The sequence below is a fragment of the Tupaia chinensis genome, unplaced genomic scaffold (genome assembly GCF_000334495.1).
Source record: "Tupaia chinensis unplaced genomic scaffold, TupChi_1.0 Scaffold000100_1, whole genome shotgun sequence".
In the NCBI taxonomy this organism is placed as follows: domain Eukaryota; kingdom Metazoa; phylum Chordata; class Mammalia; order Scandentia; family Tupaiidae; genus Tupaia; species Tupaia belangeri.
This window is the reverse complement of record NW_006159564.1, coordinates 211,273-227,204: the sequence shown is the minus strand read 5'-3', so window position 1 is coordinate 227,204 and position 15,932 is coordinate 211,273.

Genomic DNA, 15,932 nt, shown 5'->3' with positions numbered 1-15,932 from the left:
GTTTTGATTTGTTTTCTCTTGTAAGCAAAAGTTTATCATTTGTGATTTTTTCTTTTGCACCCACCGTTTACCACCCACTTTCTACCAAACACTTTCCCCCTTTACTGTCACTAGCCCTCACGCCAATCCTCTCCACCATCATATCTTCAGATCTCTCAACTGTTGCCATAGAGTGCAGATACTCAGCACAAATTGAGTGGGGATATACAATGTGTATTTTTAAAAGTTGGTCTAACTTCACTCAACATTAATTTTTCTATATTCAACCATTTTGAATCAAATGATAGGCGCTCATTGCTTCTTGCAGCTATGTGATGTTCCATAGTATATATATGCCACAGTTTTAAAATTCAATCATTCGTTTCTGGACAGTTAAGTTAGTTTTCCATGTTTTAGCAATTATAAATAATGCTGTAAACATAAGCATGCAGATGTCTTTCTGATTGAGTGTTTTCTTACCCTTTGCGTAGATACCAAGAAGTGGCATTGCTGGGTCATATGGAAGTTCTCTTTGTAAGATTTTGAGAAATCTCCATATTGTTTTCCACAATGGTTGGGCTAATTTATATTCCACAGCCTTGTCAACACTTGATGTTCTTTATTTTTTTGATATTAGCCATTCTAACTGGGGTTAAATGATATCTTATTATAGTATATATATATGTGTGTGTGTGTGTGTGTGTTATTTCTAATTGTAGTTCTAATTTACATTTCTCTTATGACTAGAGACTTTGAACATTTTTTCATGACTCTTGGTCATTTGTAAGTCTTCATCGGAAAGGTGTCTGTTCAATTCATTTGCCCATTTTGAAACTGGATTCTTTCTTTCTTTTTTTTTAAATGGAGAGGCCACTTGAGTTTCCTTTGTATGCAAAAATTTCAATCACTTTTCTAGGGAATAATTTGAAAATATTTTCTGACATTCTGGGAGTTGTATTTTCACTTTAGTTATAGTTTCTTTGCTGTGAGAATCATCTGAGGTTGATATAATCCCACTTGTCTATTTTAGGTTTTTTTTTGTTTGTTTGTGCATTAGGGGTATAATTTAAGAAATCTTTGCCTACTCCGATGTGCTCAGATTTTCCCCTGTATTTTCTACCAGTAGTTTTGTGGTTAGAGGATTTGCATTTAAGTCTTTGACCCATTTTTGAATTAATTCTAGTTAATGATTTATTTTATTTTATTTTTAATTTTCTGCAGATGGTTATCCAATTCTTCCAACACCATTTGCCAAAGAGGCTTTCTTTTTCTACTGCATTGTCTTATACCCTTTGTCAAAGATCAGTTGGCTGTATGAATTGGAGTTTATTTCTGGATTCTCTATCCTGTTCTGTTGGTCTATGATCTATTTTTGTGCCAGTGTCATGCTGTTTTAATTATCATTCCTTTATAGTATACTTTAGGGTCAGGTAGTAAGATGCTGCCAAGTTTATTATTTTAATACAGTATTGCTTTGGCAACATTTAGTCTTTCTTTTTCCCAGAGAAAGTTTATAATTTTTTTTCTGTTTATGTGGAAAATGTCTCAGGTAATTGGATCAGAATTGCATTAAATATGTAAATTATTTTTATTATCTTGATTCTTTCTATCGAAGAGCACAGTACGTCCACATCTTGGTGGTTAAGGCACTGGACACTCCCACGTGGTCGACCATGGTTCGAGTCCTGGCTTGCTTTCTCACTTTCCTTCTCTCTGTGTGTCTGTCTTTCTCTGGTCAAATAAAAATAAATGAATAAGTAAATAAAATTAAACAAGTAATTCTTTAAAAAAACAAATATTGACTTTTTCAATAGGAAACATGAAGACAAAAAGGGCAATGAGCACCAGGATAACTGATTTGATTTAAGAAAAAAATGTATAAGTTCTTTCAAAGAAAAAGTTATTTTAAAACAACCATGCTAAAAGGAGTGCAGAGAAGAAACTCCACCTTTGATTGCTGAATCCTTGGATTATGTGGGTGTATCTATTAACCTCTCCAAACTCTAAATAAGAATGTAGGCAAATGGGTGCCTGAGTTCATCCTGGCTGTAATGATATTGACCAACCAAACAATTTTTTTTTTTTTATGGGTGTGAGATTTTAGTTTTTCCTTCTTGGCAAGACTTTTTAAAATTCTTGGACAAAGGAAAAATGTATCAGGGCAGATGATTTTGCCTTTGGTGTGTGTTGGATACTACTTGGAAGACTCTACTGTTTAAAGTTGTGGACAAGCCAGGCACGATCACGATGACTCCCATTGGGCCTTAGGGGAAGCAGGCAGGCAGGGAAGCCTGAGGCCTAAGGAAGATGTTCCTATTTTCCCAACTGGTATGAAGGCTAACATCCCTGGAGCAAAATAGCTTGAAATTGATGGCCCCAGGTAGAAAAATGTTATTAAAGGAAAGAATGGAAAATCAGACACCATCAGTGTGAATGTGAAAGTGCTAGCCAGCAGACAATTTCAAACAGATTTGCAGAGGAATTTTCAAGAGATATTGAGATGAATTTCAGTGTTTTCTTGGCCCTAAAAGACCAGACATGAGGCCCATATGACACCTGTAGATTTGAGACAGATGACCTATTCTCACTTTCTGCCTTTTGGCATTGAGAACAAGCAAGGAAGGCTCTCTCCCTGGGTGAGAAATGTTTTCCTAATGTTTGAAGGAAAAGTTTTGGTTCTTGTTCAGAAGTGGCTACATACCACCCTGATAAATTCTATCTTAAAGGATGTGACTGAAACTGCATAATTGAAGAGAAATTGGATTGGCTTTTCTTTATTCTTGGGGAAGACTCTCAAAGTGCTCAGCAGCTGAAACAGTAGATGCCAGGAATTAGAAGAAAGTAGCAATAAATCCTAACTCTGAGAGCTCTGAGTAGGGTGGGTTTTCTTTATTTTTTTATATATCTTTGTTCGGCTTCATTCCCTGCTGTCTTTCACAGGTCATTTAGGCATCCTCTGGTTTTACTTTATGCCACTATTAATTTCTTTTTTTGAAGAACTGGTGGGCTACAGAGCACACACTTTCTCATGACTATAGTCCAGTCACCCTCTTCAATCTCTAGTGCCAAGAGCACTGAGACATAATCCTATCTGGATAAACACAAGGCCAAGTTGGGGATAGGGTGGGTGGGAAGTGACTTCTTTTACCAAGGAGATCATATTTAGTAGTAAAAGAAATAGAAAATATGAATCAGATATTCTTGTCAAACACTTACTAGGTAGGCCATTTTTGGACAAGTTTCTACTTCTGTGAGATTCATCTCTAACTGGGGCTCTTAAAGTTTACCTCATGGGGCCAACAGGTGGCATGGTGGTTAAGGTGCTAGATTCCCACATGGCTGACTGTGGTTTAAATCCTGGACCCAGTAACTTGAAAATGACAGCAAATAAAGAGATAAATAAATAAATATCAGAAAAAAACCCTCACCTTGTATTGTTGTTGTATTGAATAAGTAAAATGTATGCAGAATTTTTTTGTAAACCGTAATTTACCATGCAAAGGTTAGTTGTGATTAACATGACCCATTTAATAAAGTCACTTTAAGTCTTTTATTTTGTTTCTTTTTCTTTTAGATATTGTCTGTTTCTGTGTGGTCTTTTTGATAGATAGTAATCACTATGGGGAATGTACCTCTGTGTAATTGATCAGTCATATTTATTGAGCATCTGCTTTGTACAAGGCCTCATGCTACCTGCTATGGAAGATATAAATATGACCAGCACCTGATTATAACTCCCTTAGGTTAGACAAACTATTGATAGTGAGAAATTTAAGACTCTCAAAAAATAACTACTAGTAAATTAGACTGTCATGATAATTTTTCCCCCTACTTTCCCCAGCACAACCTCCTTCTCCACTCTATGTGAACTAGGTGGGGTTGGCACCATGAAGCACTTTTCCCTGTCTTTCCAGTTTTTGGGTTCTCAGAGTACTAGTTGGAATCCTGTGGTTGAGAACAACATAAACAGACTCCACCTAAGATGAATAAAAGTGGGACATTGAGTGAGTCATTGGGCAGTTAACAGAATTAACAGGATGTATCTGAGTGACATTTCCTAAAAAGCAAAACCTGAGGTAGGGACAGAGGTATCCACAGTTTTTTGACGGTTTTGTCTTTAGGAAAACTTGTAAGAAAGTAAGAGAAGCAGTATAGGTAATGGGAAGGAGTTAAGCAGGGATGTGATCTTAGGTAAAGACTGCCATTGGCTTGCAGATATCTTAAGGCAAGGGAACTGGGCTCTTGGACCTCCCTATAAGTCTATCATTGGCTACCTTGGGTTGAGGGGAAGGTGAAATCTCCCCGACATCTTTGACTCTGGTGTCTCCAGTAAGCCATGGGCAATACACTGGAGAAAGTTGGATAGAAAGGCAGGTGTAGTGCACACAGCAGCTGGGTAATACACTATCTCAGGTGTCTCCAGTTGTTTTCCATTTCTTTATTTCCCCCCACATTTTATTGAGCCACAAAATATCTTAATCAATCTAAATACTTTCAATAGCAAGTTCAGCTGGTATATACATATCTCTGAATGCATGTCTGTAAGCATGAAACTCTAAGTAAAATGAGTATACTATAATGTAGCACCTAGCTGATGCTTTATAGCTTACTATGATCATTAAATAGGTATTTTGAAATATATTTTAATTTCAAGAAAAGCAGTTTTAGCTTTAATAAATCAAAGAAATGCTAAAGAATTTTGCTTAAAACTTAAAGCCAGGAAACAGATTAGGATTCTGTTTGAATAGTAGGTACGTGAACCTATTGGCAGCTCAAAACAGGACATAAGTCCTTAAAACTGGAAAATAAAGCTTAGAAGAAAATCAGTAAAGTCTTAATCAAAAGTCATAAAATTCTATTTTACCAGTTTAGTCTCATGTACTTAATCTATCTTATGTTGTGGTTTGATCTACCTGATTAAATTCTGGGATATAATATTCAACTCCAGACTTGTCCCTACAATTAAGTTGGCCACTTTTTTAGTTTTTGGACTCTCATTTCTGTGTGTCTGTATTTCATTTTCCTGGTATAACACTCCCTTAAGAACTTCTTGGAGATATGGTCTGGTGTTGGTAAATTCTTTCAGATTTTGTGTATCTAAGAATGTTCTTGTCTTTTCTTCCTTTATGAAGGATAATCTTGCCAGGTACAGTATTCTTGGTTGAAATTGCTTTTCCGTTAACATTTTGAGTATATTTCTCCATTATTCCCTCACTCACATCATATCTGATGAGATGTCCACTGTTAGTCTGATGGGATATCCTTTTTACATAACTTGACATTCCTCTCTTGCCAATCTTAGTATCTTGTCTTTGTGGTTTTGGTCAATCTGTCTATAATATGTCTTAGAGAAGATCTTCTTGGGTTGATTCTATTTGGGGATCCTTTGTATTTCTTGGGACTAGATCTTTGAATGTCTCTCTAGGCTTGGAAAGTTTTCTTTTTGGCAATTTTATCAGTCTTTGTGGTGGATATTTCTAGGCCAGTGATTCTATATTCTATATCTGAGATTCGATTTTCTGTATGATCTAGTCTGTTTTAAATACTTTCAAGGAAGATTTTGACTTCCTGTATTATAGCCTTCATCTCTAACAGATACATTTGATTATCTTTTAAAGTGTGCATTTCCTCTTTTAGATCTTGCAAGAATTTCCTCACGTCCTGGAACTTGTCAGCTCCTTTCTCCTGTCTCTTCTGTAATACATTGTCTCTCTTCTCTTCCATCTTTGTTAGCTTTGTCACTATGAATATTCTAAATTCTTTATCAGATATTTCCATGAGTTTCATTGTACTGTCTGAGGATGAAGAGGAGATATTATTTTCCCTTGGAGGAGAGGAATTTTCTTGCTTTCCCATATTTCTTGTGATCCTGTGGTGATTTCTAGTCATCTGATGGATGATGTGTTTCTTCCTAACTCTTGAAGTTCAAGCTGAGTGTTGAGAGGTGTGAAGAAAGAGGTGATCTGCAATCTCTCTTCTGTTTCGTTTTCACTCTTTGTGCATTAAATTCAGTGGGAATAGAGGGATATTATGACCCTAATCATATTCAGATGTTTGGAAGCTGTTCACTTGGACCTGTTTAGACACTCAGTACATAGAGGCTGAGCAGCCAATGAATAAAGATAAAGAAAAAGAATTAGAGAAGAGGACAGAAGAAGAAAAAATAAAATAAAAAGAGAAAAAAATTAAAAAGGTAATAAATAAATTAAGAATAAAAGTCACAGCGAGACAGAAAGTGACAGAAAGAAATGGAGAGAAGGAGACAGTGATAGCCCTACTCACTAGAAAAGAATCTGAAGGGAGAAGTCTCGGCAAAAAATCTTTCATTCATCTCTTTGTGGACATTTAGGTTGATTCCATGTCTCAGCTATTGTGAATAATGTTGCAATAAACATTGATTTGCAAACGCTTTTCAACTGAACATTCTCCTGTCCTTCTGGTAGATACCCAGAAGTGGTATTACTGGATCAAATGGTAGTTCTATTTGTAGACTTTTGAGGAACCTTCATATTGTTTCCCATAGTGGCTGTACTAATTTACATTTTTACCAAAAGTACCGGAGAGTTCCCTTTTTTATCACACCCTCGCCAAAACTTATCATTCTTTATTTTTTATATCTTAACCATTCTGACTAGGGTTAGGTGGTATCTCGGTATTTTCAGCTACTCACCAGTGCTAGCATCACTGCCTTAGCTCCACCTTAGATCATCAGGCATTAGAGTCTCATAACGAGTGCCCAATGTAGATTCCTCCTAGGCACAGTTCACAATAGGATTTGTAATCCCATAAGAATCTAGTGCTGGTGTTGATATAACAGGAGGCAGAGCTCAGCAATGATAGCTATGGGGAGTGCTGTAAGTACAGATGAAGTTTTGCTCACTCACCCATAGGTCACTTCTGTTGTACAGCCTGGTTCCTACAAGCCATGAACCAGTATTAGGAGTTGAGGACCCCTGCTCTAGATGTGGTTTACAAGAAACACATTATTTCTAAAGACATACAGAGATTGAGAGTGAAAGGCTGAAATGTAAAAAGTCATTTCATACATATGGAAATTTTAAAAAGCTGAAGTAATAATACTGATATCCAACAAGACAGATTTCAAGCTAAAATCGGGAAAAGAGACAAAGTTACTATATAGTATTAAAAGAATTAATTCACCAAGAATATATAATAATTATAAATATTTATGTGTGCAACATTGATGCATCCAAATACATAAAACAAAGACTGGCAGACTTAAAGAGGGAGACAGCGCAGCACACTAATTGAGGATTTCAATACCTGACCACTGTACAGGTTATCTAGACAAAAAGTGAAGAGGGAGAAGAACTAATGATTCCATAAACCAAATGAGATTCTTACAGAATATTTCACCAACTGTAACCAAATGATAATGAAACTCTCCAAAATCTGTGGGATACAGCAAAAACAGTGCTAAGAAGGAGCACTGGGCAATGAGTCCTCACAAGAAAAAAGAAAGGACTCTGATAAATAAAATCAGAAGTAAAAAAAGCAATATTACAATAGATATCACAGAAATACAATAGATCTTTAGGGGATACTATGTGACAATATGTCGACAAACTGGAAGACTTAGAAGAGAAGGACAAATTTCCTGACACATACCTAGATTGAATCAGGAAGAACAGATAGCCTGAATAGACCAATAACAAGTAATGAGATTGAATGAGTAATATATACTCTCTTAATAAGGAAAAGTGCAGGCCCAGATGGCTTCTCTGATGAATTCTATAAAACCTTTAAAGAAGAACTAATGCCAATTCTCCTCAAACTACTTCTAAAGATCCAAATGAAAGGAATCTCCTAAGCTCATTTTATGAGGCAACCATCATCTTGATATTAAAAGCAAAGACATAACTACAGCAGAAAACTACAGACCAATATCCTTGATGAATCTAAATGCAAAAATTCTCATCAAAATACTAGCATATTAAATCCAACAGCACATTACAAGAATTATACACTATGACCACGTAGGCTTTATCTAAGGGATGAAAAGATGGTTTAATATATGCAAAATATTAAGTGTAATATATCACATTAGTAGGAGAGATTAAAACCATATGATCATATCAACTGATACAGAAAAAGCATTTGGTAAGGTAAAACATCTTTTCGTGATTAAGTCTCTTAACAAAATATATGTAGAAGGTACTATTCTTTTTTTTTTTTTTTTGGAGGGGTTTTTCCTCACACGAGACCGACAGACAGAAATAGATAAGTGGGATTACATGAGATTCAGAAATTTCTGCACAGCAAAAGACACAGTAATTAGTGTGAATTGACAGCCCTCAGTATGGGAAAATATTTTTATAAACTATGCTTCAGACTGACAGTCAGAATACAAAGGGAACTCAAGTAGCTAACCCAAAAAAATAATCCAATTAAAATATGGGAAAATGAGCTGGTCGAGAAGGTACTTCTTAACACAACAAAAAACATATATAACAAGCCCATAACTAATATCATAGTAAATAGGGAAAAACTGAAATCTTTCCTACTAAACAGTGGAACAAGACCAGGTTGTCCACTTTCTCCTCTTCTTTTTAATGTAATACTCAAATCCTAGCCAATGCAATCTGACAAGAGAATTAAATAAAGGCATTCAAGTAGCCAAGGAAGAAATTGAATTGTCTTTTTGTAAATAGTATGACTACATACATAGAAATTAAAAGATTAATTAAAAAAAAAACAAACCTCCTAGAAGTGACACACTGGTTGGAAAGTCAAAATATGCTATCTGTAGAAACTTTTGGTGGACAAACTTCATACTTTAAGAAATATTAAAATGTCTAAAGAATCTTTATATGGAGTGTCCTGTAGAGAGACAGTTTACATTTTTTATCTGGCATATTAAAAAGAAGAGTCTTTTTGAAGTATTTTTAAGACATTCAATAACTATACATTCCTTAGCTTGTAAAGTGAATTCTCCAACATGAATACATTCCACATCAGTCCAGTTGGGGATACTATATACATTACCATCAACAGATAATAATCCATTTCTGTGTCCCACAAATGTCTTGCCTCTCTATTTTTCTCCTTAATATCTTTCTTCATACTCTTCTCCTTCTCCCACCCTCTTCCCATATTGTATCTGGTATCTATAACCTTTTTTTTTTTTGAGAAGTTTTCGCTATATTGCACATGTGCTCACCAGAGAGACAGAGAGGGGCAGAGAGACAGAAAGTGAGAAATCACCCCCCAAGGGGAGATGGCCGCGCCACAATCCCTTCTCCTCCATTCTCTTCTCAGGATCTTTGGCACACACGCACACGCGTCCAACTTGAATTTAAGCCACCAGGTCCGGGACTTGAACTTCGGTGGGCTACATGGGAGTCCAATGAAATAGCCATTATACCAACTGTTGGTCTCCATCTATAACCATTTTTTATATTTCTATATCCTGTAATCTTTCAGCCATAGTGTGCAGACAATAGGTATATATTAAGTGGTAACATACAACGTCACTCCTTCATACCCTGGCTTGCTTCACTCAGCAGAAAATCTTCCATATTCATCCACTTTCTGTCAAAAGCCAGGGTCTTATTTTTTATGGATAAGTAATATTCCATAGGGTATATGTGCCAAACTTTTAAGGTCATTCTTCTGTTGTGGACATTTGGATTAGTTTCATGTCTTAGCAATTGTGATTAATGCTGCAAAAAACATAGATGTTTCTGACTAAGCATTATCCTGAGTTTTGGGTAGATACCCAGGAGTGGAATTGCTGGATCATATGGTAGTCCTATTTGTAGATCTTTAAGGAATCTCCATATTGTTTTCCACAGTTGCTGTACCAATTTACATTTCCACCAGCAGTGTAGGAGAGTTCCCCTATCATCTCATCCCTGCCAGCACTTATTGTTTTTGTTTGTTTGTTTGTTTTTAATCTTAGCCATTCTTCCTTTGCTACTTGAATGCCTTTATTTAATTCTCTTGTCAGATTGCATTGGCTAGGATTTGAGTATTACATTAAAAAGAAGAGGAGAAAGTGGACAACCTGGTCTTGTTCCACTGTTTAGTAGGAAAGATTTCAGTTTTTCCCTATTTACTATGATATTAGTTATGGGCTTGTTATATATGTTTTTTGTTGTGTTAAGAAGTACCTTCGGGACCAGCTCATTTTCCCATATTTTAATTGGATTATTTTTTTGGGTTAGCTACTTGAGTTCCCTTTGTATTCTGACTGTCAGTCTGAAGCATAGTTTATAAAAATATTTTCCCATACTGAGGGCTGTCAATTCACACTAATTACTGTGTCTTTTGCTGTGCAGAAATTTCTGAATCTCATGTAATCCCACTTATCTATTTCTGAGATTATTGCCTGTGCTTTGGGGGTCTTATTTAAGAAGTCTTTGCCTACCTCAATGTCTCCCAGAGTTTCCCCGTCTTTTCCAATAGTAGTTTTATAGTTTGAGGTCTTAGGTTTAGATCTCTGATCCACTTTGAGTTGATTTTTATATTTTGGAATATATGCCCACTTTTCTAAACACAATGATTGGTTTGATTATGAGATATTCTGATTTGGAGAATGCTGGAGAAGGAGGTAAATATAAGTCTCAAAGCTGTGAGTACACTTGGCAACTTAAAGGAGAAATAAACAGAGATTTTATTTTGCAGTGTGTGTACTGATTTAACCTGGAGATATTATCTAAGAACAACTGCTGAATTGTGCTTGCTTAAATATTCTGAGATAAAATACTCTGGCAAGACATTGAGAAAGAAAAACAAGTAAGAAAGTTTGTGAAGACACATGACAATACTAAAAGTATGATCTAGAAATCAAAGAAATGGCATATGTTGTCTTAATTTTTCTGATTCTAAAAAATTTTTTTACTATTACTAAGGAAAGGCAATTTAGGTAGACATACCCTATAAAATGTGAAGGACAGAGTTAAGCTGCTAAGACTTTATTGAATTCCTTTTAATTTTATAGCAATTTCTGTGTAGTCAAATGATAGATTTAGTTTTCTTACTTAGTAGTCATAATAACACAATCATTTCTACAATTACTGCCAAACCTACTCCAAGTTTAATGTATTTGGAAATCTCTGAAGAAAAATTTTGTAGTTAATACTATCCACACCCAGATGGTCAGATCATTAAAGTCTGGCAAAGAGTGAGATTGTTATTTCTTCCCCATGTAATTACTGTACAATAACTAGTGAGCACCACTCTGTGTCCAAATAAGAGCAGTTGTAAAGCCTTTTGAATATTTTTACTTATTCACATGTATCAGGGTTATGCTATTAATTTAAAGAGTAATGTTTAGAGGGGAGCTAAACAGTGGTGTAATTCTTGTAGAGCTATTTTAGACGGTGTGCATTTAGCAGAAAAGTTTGATTCAATATTGATTTTTCTTGTTTGGAGTCAGCGAAAACAAAAGCCAGATATGATAAAAAGGAGGTGTACTTTGTAGGAACAGCCTTGACTTAGGATGACAGCTCTGCTGTTCATCTTCACATCTGTATAGAAGTTCTGTTATGGTTTACTTGTCATTTGGTCTATTTATGGCAGGCTACAATTCTCTTCCTTGTACTTGTCTTCTTTGTCATGTGGTTGTTCAGTTTTTCTCACTAAAAGGATATGGTCTATCTCTCTGCTTTGTAGCTTTGGGATGGCCATAACATTTGTTCTGGCCAATGTAATTAAGTTCAAGTCCAATGTACCATTTCTGAACCTCCTGGCTCTGGAGATTTTGTGTGTATTCATTTGCTCTCTAGTAGTTCTGTGATCCATGAGAATAACATTCCCAGGCTAGTTGGCTAGCCTCAGGGGAAGATTGAGAGATATGTGGATGAGAGCCATTTAGCTAAATCCAGTCTAGATTAGCTAACCTCCAGTAGATCTGCATCACATCAGCTAAATAAGTCCTTATAGTTGCATGCCACTGATGTTTTATGGATATTTGTTATGTAATATTATTTTTGCAGTAGTTGATTGACAGGCCTTCCAAATACACTTAATTTCATGGCTCTGTCAGATTTTAGAAGCTAATTTTTGTCTTGCGCATTAAACAAGCAATTGTATTGGAGCTCTGGCATTATTCTTGAACTTCAGATCCATTTACTCTTTCTGGAGGTCACAGGGACATCAAGCAGAAGTCAAGTGTAGTAGAGTATTACTTGATCTCTACACATTACATACCAGAATATGCATATTCAGCTGCTATGTCTATGCTTTTTACTGTAGTTAGGGTCCACAGATCATATCACCACTAGTTCTTTTTCTTCCTCACCATCTTGAGGTTGCAGGTGGCTTCCTGTTGGAACCCAGCTGAATTGTAAAAACATTCTAAGGTACCATTACTTCAAGTAGTTTTCATATATAGAAGTGATCATTGGGTACAAGGAAAATGCTAAAATGGTTAGTACTATTGTAGGAGAAAAGAAACTTCTTTTCCTAGGTGTTCTTTCTGAAACCATCTAGAAATTTCATATGTAAAATTCTAGAGTCATAATCACTGTGCTGTATAGACCCTACCTTGTCATAAGTTAATGCTTTCTCACAGAAGGAACCCTCATGTGAATATGCCATATCTTGTTCAACCATAGATATGATACTTCAGTAAGAGTGTTTGAAAAGAGAAATCTTTCTCCATCTACTGACAACTGACAGACTGCTGTGCACATTTTCTAGAATGTTTCACCTCTGCTCTCCCATCAAGTAGAGGGGTAGGTAAGTTTAGTGGTGGTCAAGGAACTATCCAACTACTATGACATTTTTTGAATATACATGAAACATCCATGTCTCATGTTGATTTGATATAAAAGGGCCCAGACCAAGATCAAGCTGTCATCATAAAAAAACCTGTAAATATGAAACTAGCACAACTGTATTACTATAAATGCTTGAAAATTTCTTGAGAAAGTTGTCTCTAGATTCATCATGAAATGAAACACTATCATGCCCACTCTCCAGATGTCTGATAGAGACTGGTAAGTTCAAAAATGGTAATATTCTTTACCTGTATTTTACACACTCTCTTCTCTTTGAGTTCATACAGGCTTCTGGGAATCACAGGAGAAAGAACTATTCTGGAGATGGCTCAAGGACAGCTAAGCCAGTGGCCTGTACTCATTTCCCAAGACCAATTTAGTTGTATCCCTAATTTTAGGACTAGCAACCAGCTCAATCACATCTCTGGAGGAATTAGTTCAATACTTCTCAAGCTATAAACCATGAAGGATTTACCTCGTAAGGCATTTGATAAAATTAAGTATGAAATACCCACTCTAGGAGATGTATTGAATCATAATTTTTAGGCAGAGATTCCTAAATATTCTTTTAATAAGCTCCCTTAATTATATTAATGGCCAGAAAAATATTAATGCCCTGAGAAATAGGCCATATCTAGCTATCCTGAAGTCTTAACCTCCTTTGGCCACATGTGTCAAATTTATAAAACTTTTGAACTATGTTTTGGATTGTAACACCAGTCAACAAACATTCTTGAACATTTATTATGTGCTAAGAATGTTCTAGGACTTAGTAATTTGAAAGTGAAAAACTGAGAAAAATTCCTCCCCTCATGGAGTTTATAGCTGAGAAATGCCTTGATCCATCACAGCAGTTAACTCCTTTTTGTTTACATTTATTTTTAATTTTTAAAGGATTACTTATTTAATTTTATGTATCATTTTAATTATTAGTATTTTTAAATTTGTTAGAGGCCATATGTGCTCAGGAGAGAGAGAGAGAGAGAACAAGATAGCAAGTCACCAGATTTGGGACTCAAACTGTAGTTGACCATGTAGGACACCAGTGCCTTTATTGCCACACCATTTACTGACCCTAGCAACTCTTTCTGAAACCATATGTAGCATAACCAGAAGAATCCAGGTTGAGGTGCTCCCTGGAGTTACAGAGTTTGATAAACTATGTATCCTCATCTGATCCAAAGATGACCAAACATAATTAAAAAAAGAAGAAGAAAAAAATATGCAAAAAAAAAAAGAAAACATAGCCTACTTTCATAGCTGAGCTTTTATCACTGGAAGTTCTGAGATTTTGAGCCTGTAATTACACACTCACTCAGCTCTTGAGCAAATAGACCTTTCTGTCTTAAACCTTGCTGAATACATTGAATCTGAGAAATGTATTTGCTAGAGGAAGTTTCTTTAGCTTAGAAACTCATACCATCTCTTTCCCCTAAAATATATGTTAACAGAGATGCTAAATCCCAACATGAGAAATCTGAAGAGAATTCTCAAATGTTTTAACACTTTGATGGCAAATAGAAAAATAAATATTTGGAATTCCACTAGTATAGGTCACAAGTTTCTCAGTGAGTGAGAATGCATATTTAGGAGAATGTAGTTAATGCTCTACAACAGTCAATACTCCATATTAGACCTGGAGAGACCAGTGCTCCAGAATGAGAACACCTTTCAGAGCTAACGTGAAGAGACTCAGTTGGCTCCCTAACTTTCTCCAGAGTCCACTGACTCCAAGAAATGTAACAGTCATCTTTTTTGAATCACATTCCAACTTAGTCTCCTGTGGATGTCTACAGAATACATGACTGAGAAAAGAATCCAAAAGTCTTTCAAAAAAATCCCAGGGAACATGTGCAATGCCATGGCATATGTTTAAATAAGTCTAGAATTGTGAGCTCTTGTTTGTAAGGTCTGTCTGAACACTCTGTCTGCCCTCTTGAACATTTTTGGAAGCTTCAAAAGAACTTTTTGAGATCCTAGAGGCAATGAAGTAGGAATCAGGAGCTGACTAGAAATTCAGACAGAGCAGGATGTATGCTGAAATGCTGATGCAGAGGCTTTTATTTGTTACCTACCACCTCTGTAATTCCAGGCATATCCTAGCATCCATCTGAGACTCATAAGATTAACAAATGCCTGTAAAGTCTTTGATTTGTGAATGCTGATAAAGACTGGACTGTGATCAAATACACATCATGTGAATCTCTAGTTTCCATTTATCTAAGACTAGACATTGAAAAATCTGAAAATATTACAGCAGATGGACTTAATGGCTGAGCCAGACTATTGTATTAAAACCCATGGTGAGCGTGGGAGACTGGAGACCCTCCTAGCTGCTAATGTCAGCCTTGCCATGAAATCACAACTGGAAATCTGACCAGGAAGCCCCGGGGAAAGGAGCTGTCCTTAGTCTTGGTGCTGACTGCCCAGAGCGTGTTTGCCCTACAGGAAACAGGAAGAGGCTTGTGTAAATAGGCTGGTGGATTTGGAGAGCTCCATGTAAATACACCTGAGGAAAGGAGAGAAGAGCAGAGGAGGATAGAAAAGTGGGTAGAAAAGAAGAGAACAGCATAAATATGAACTGGATAAAGATATCCAGTTTGATTACTGTTTGGCCAGGCCCTTTGCAGGGAATTAAGGGAAAATTTCAATACCTACTTGCAAATATGAGTAAAATCAGATACAACCTGACCCTAGAATTATCTTCTCATATATCCAACAACCCATTGAAGGAAATAACTTTTTGAGATGCAAGACAGTAAAAGCAAGTTTAATTACAACTTTACAGCTTCAAGCTGCTGCCTGGTTTAAGAAGAGGATGTGAAAGTTGTACAAAAGGATACAAACACTCTGAGATTTATAAAGAAGGAACCTCAGATTTCCCCAATGGGGTAAGTTTCAATGAATCCTGCTAGCCTATGCATGGTGCCCTGGAATAGCTGGTGCTAGTTCTTGGTTTGATTTCTCTTTAAGATCTGTAGTTATGTGGGACCAGCAGTTAGCATAATGGCTATGTCGCTGGACTCCCATGTATTCGACTGTGGTTTGTGTCCTGAACCCAGTGACTTGAACTCACGTCTGGCACATGTGTGTGCATGCCCAGGATCCTGAGAGGAGAATGGAGGAGAAGGGATTGCAGCGTGGCCATCCCCACTGGGGGGGGGGAAATTTTTCCTTTTTTTTTTTTTTTTTATCTGTTTTTTCTTT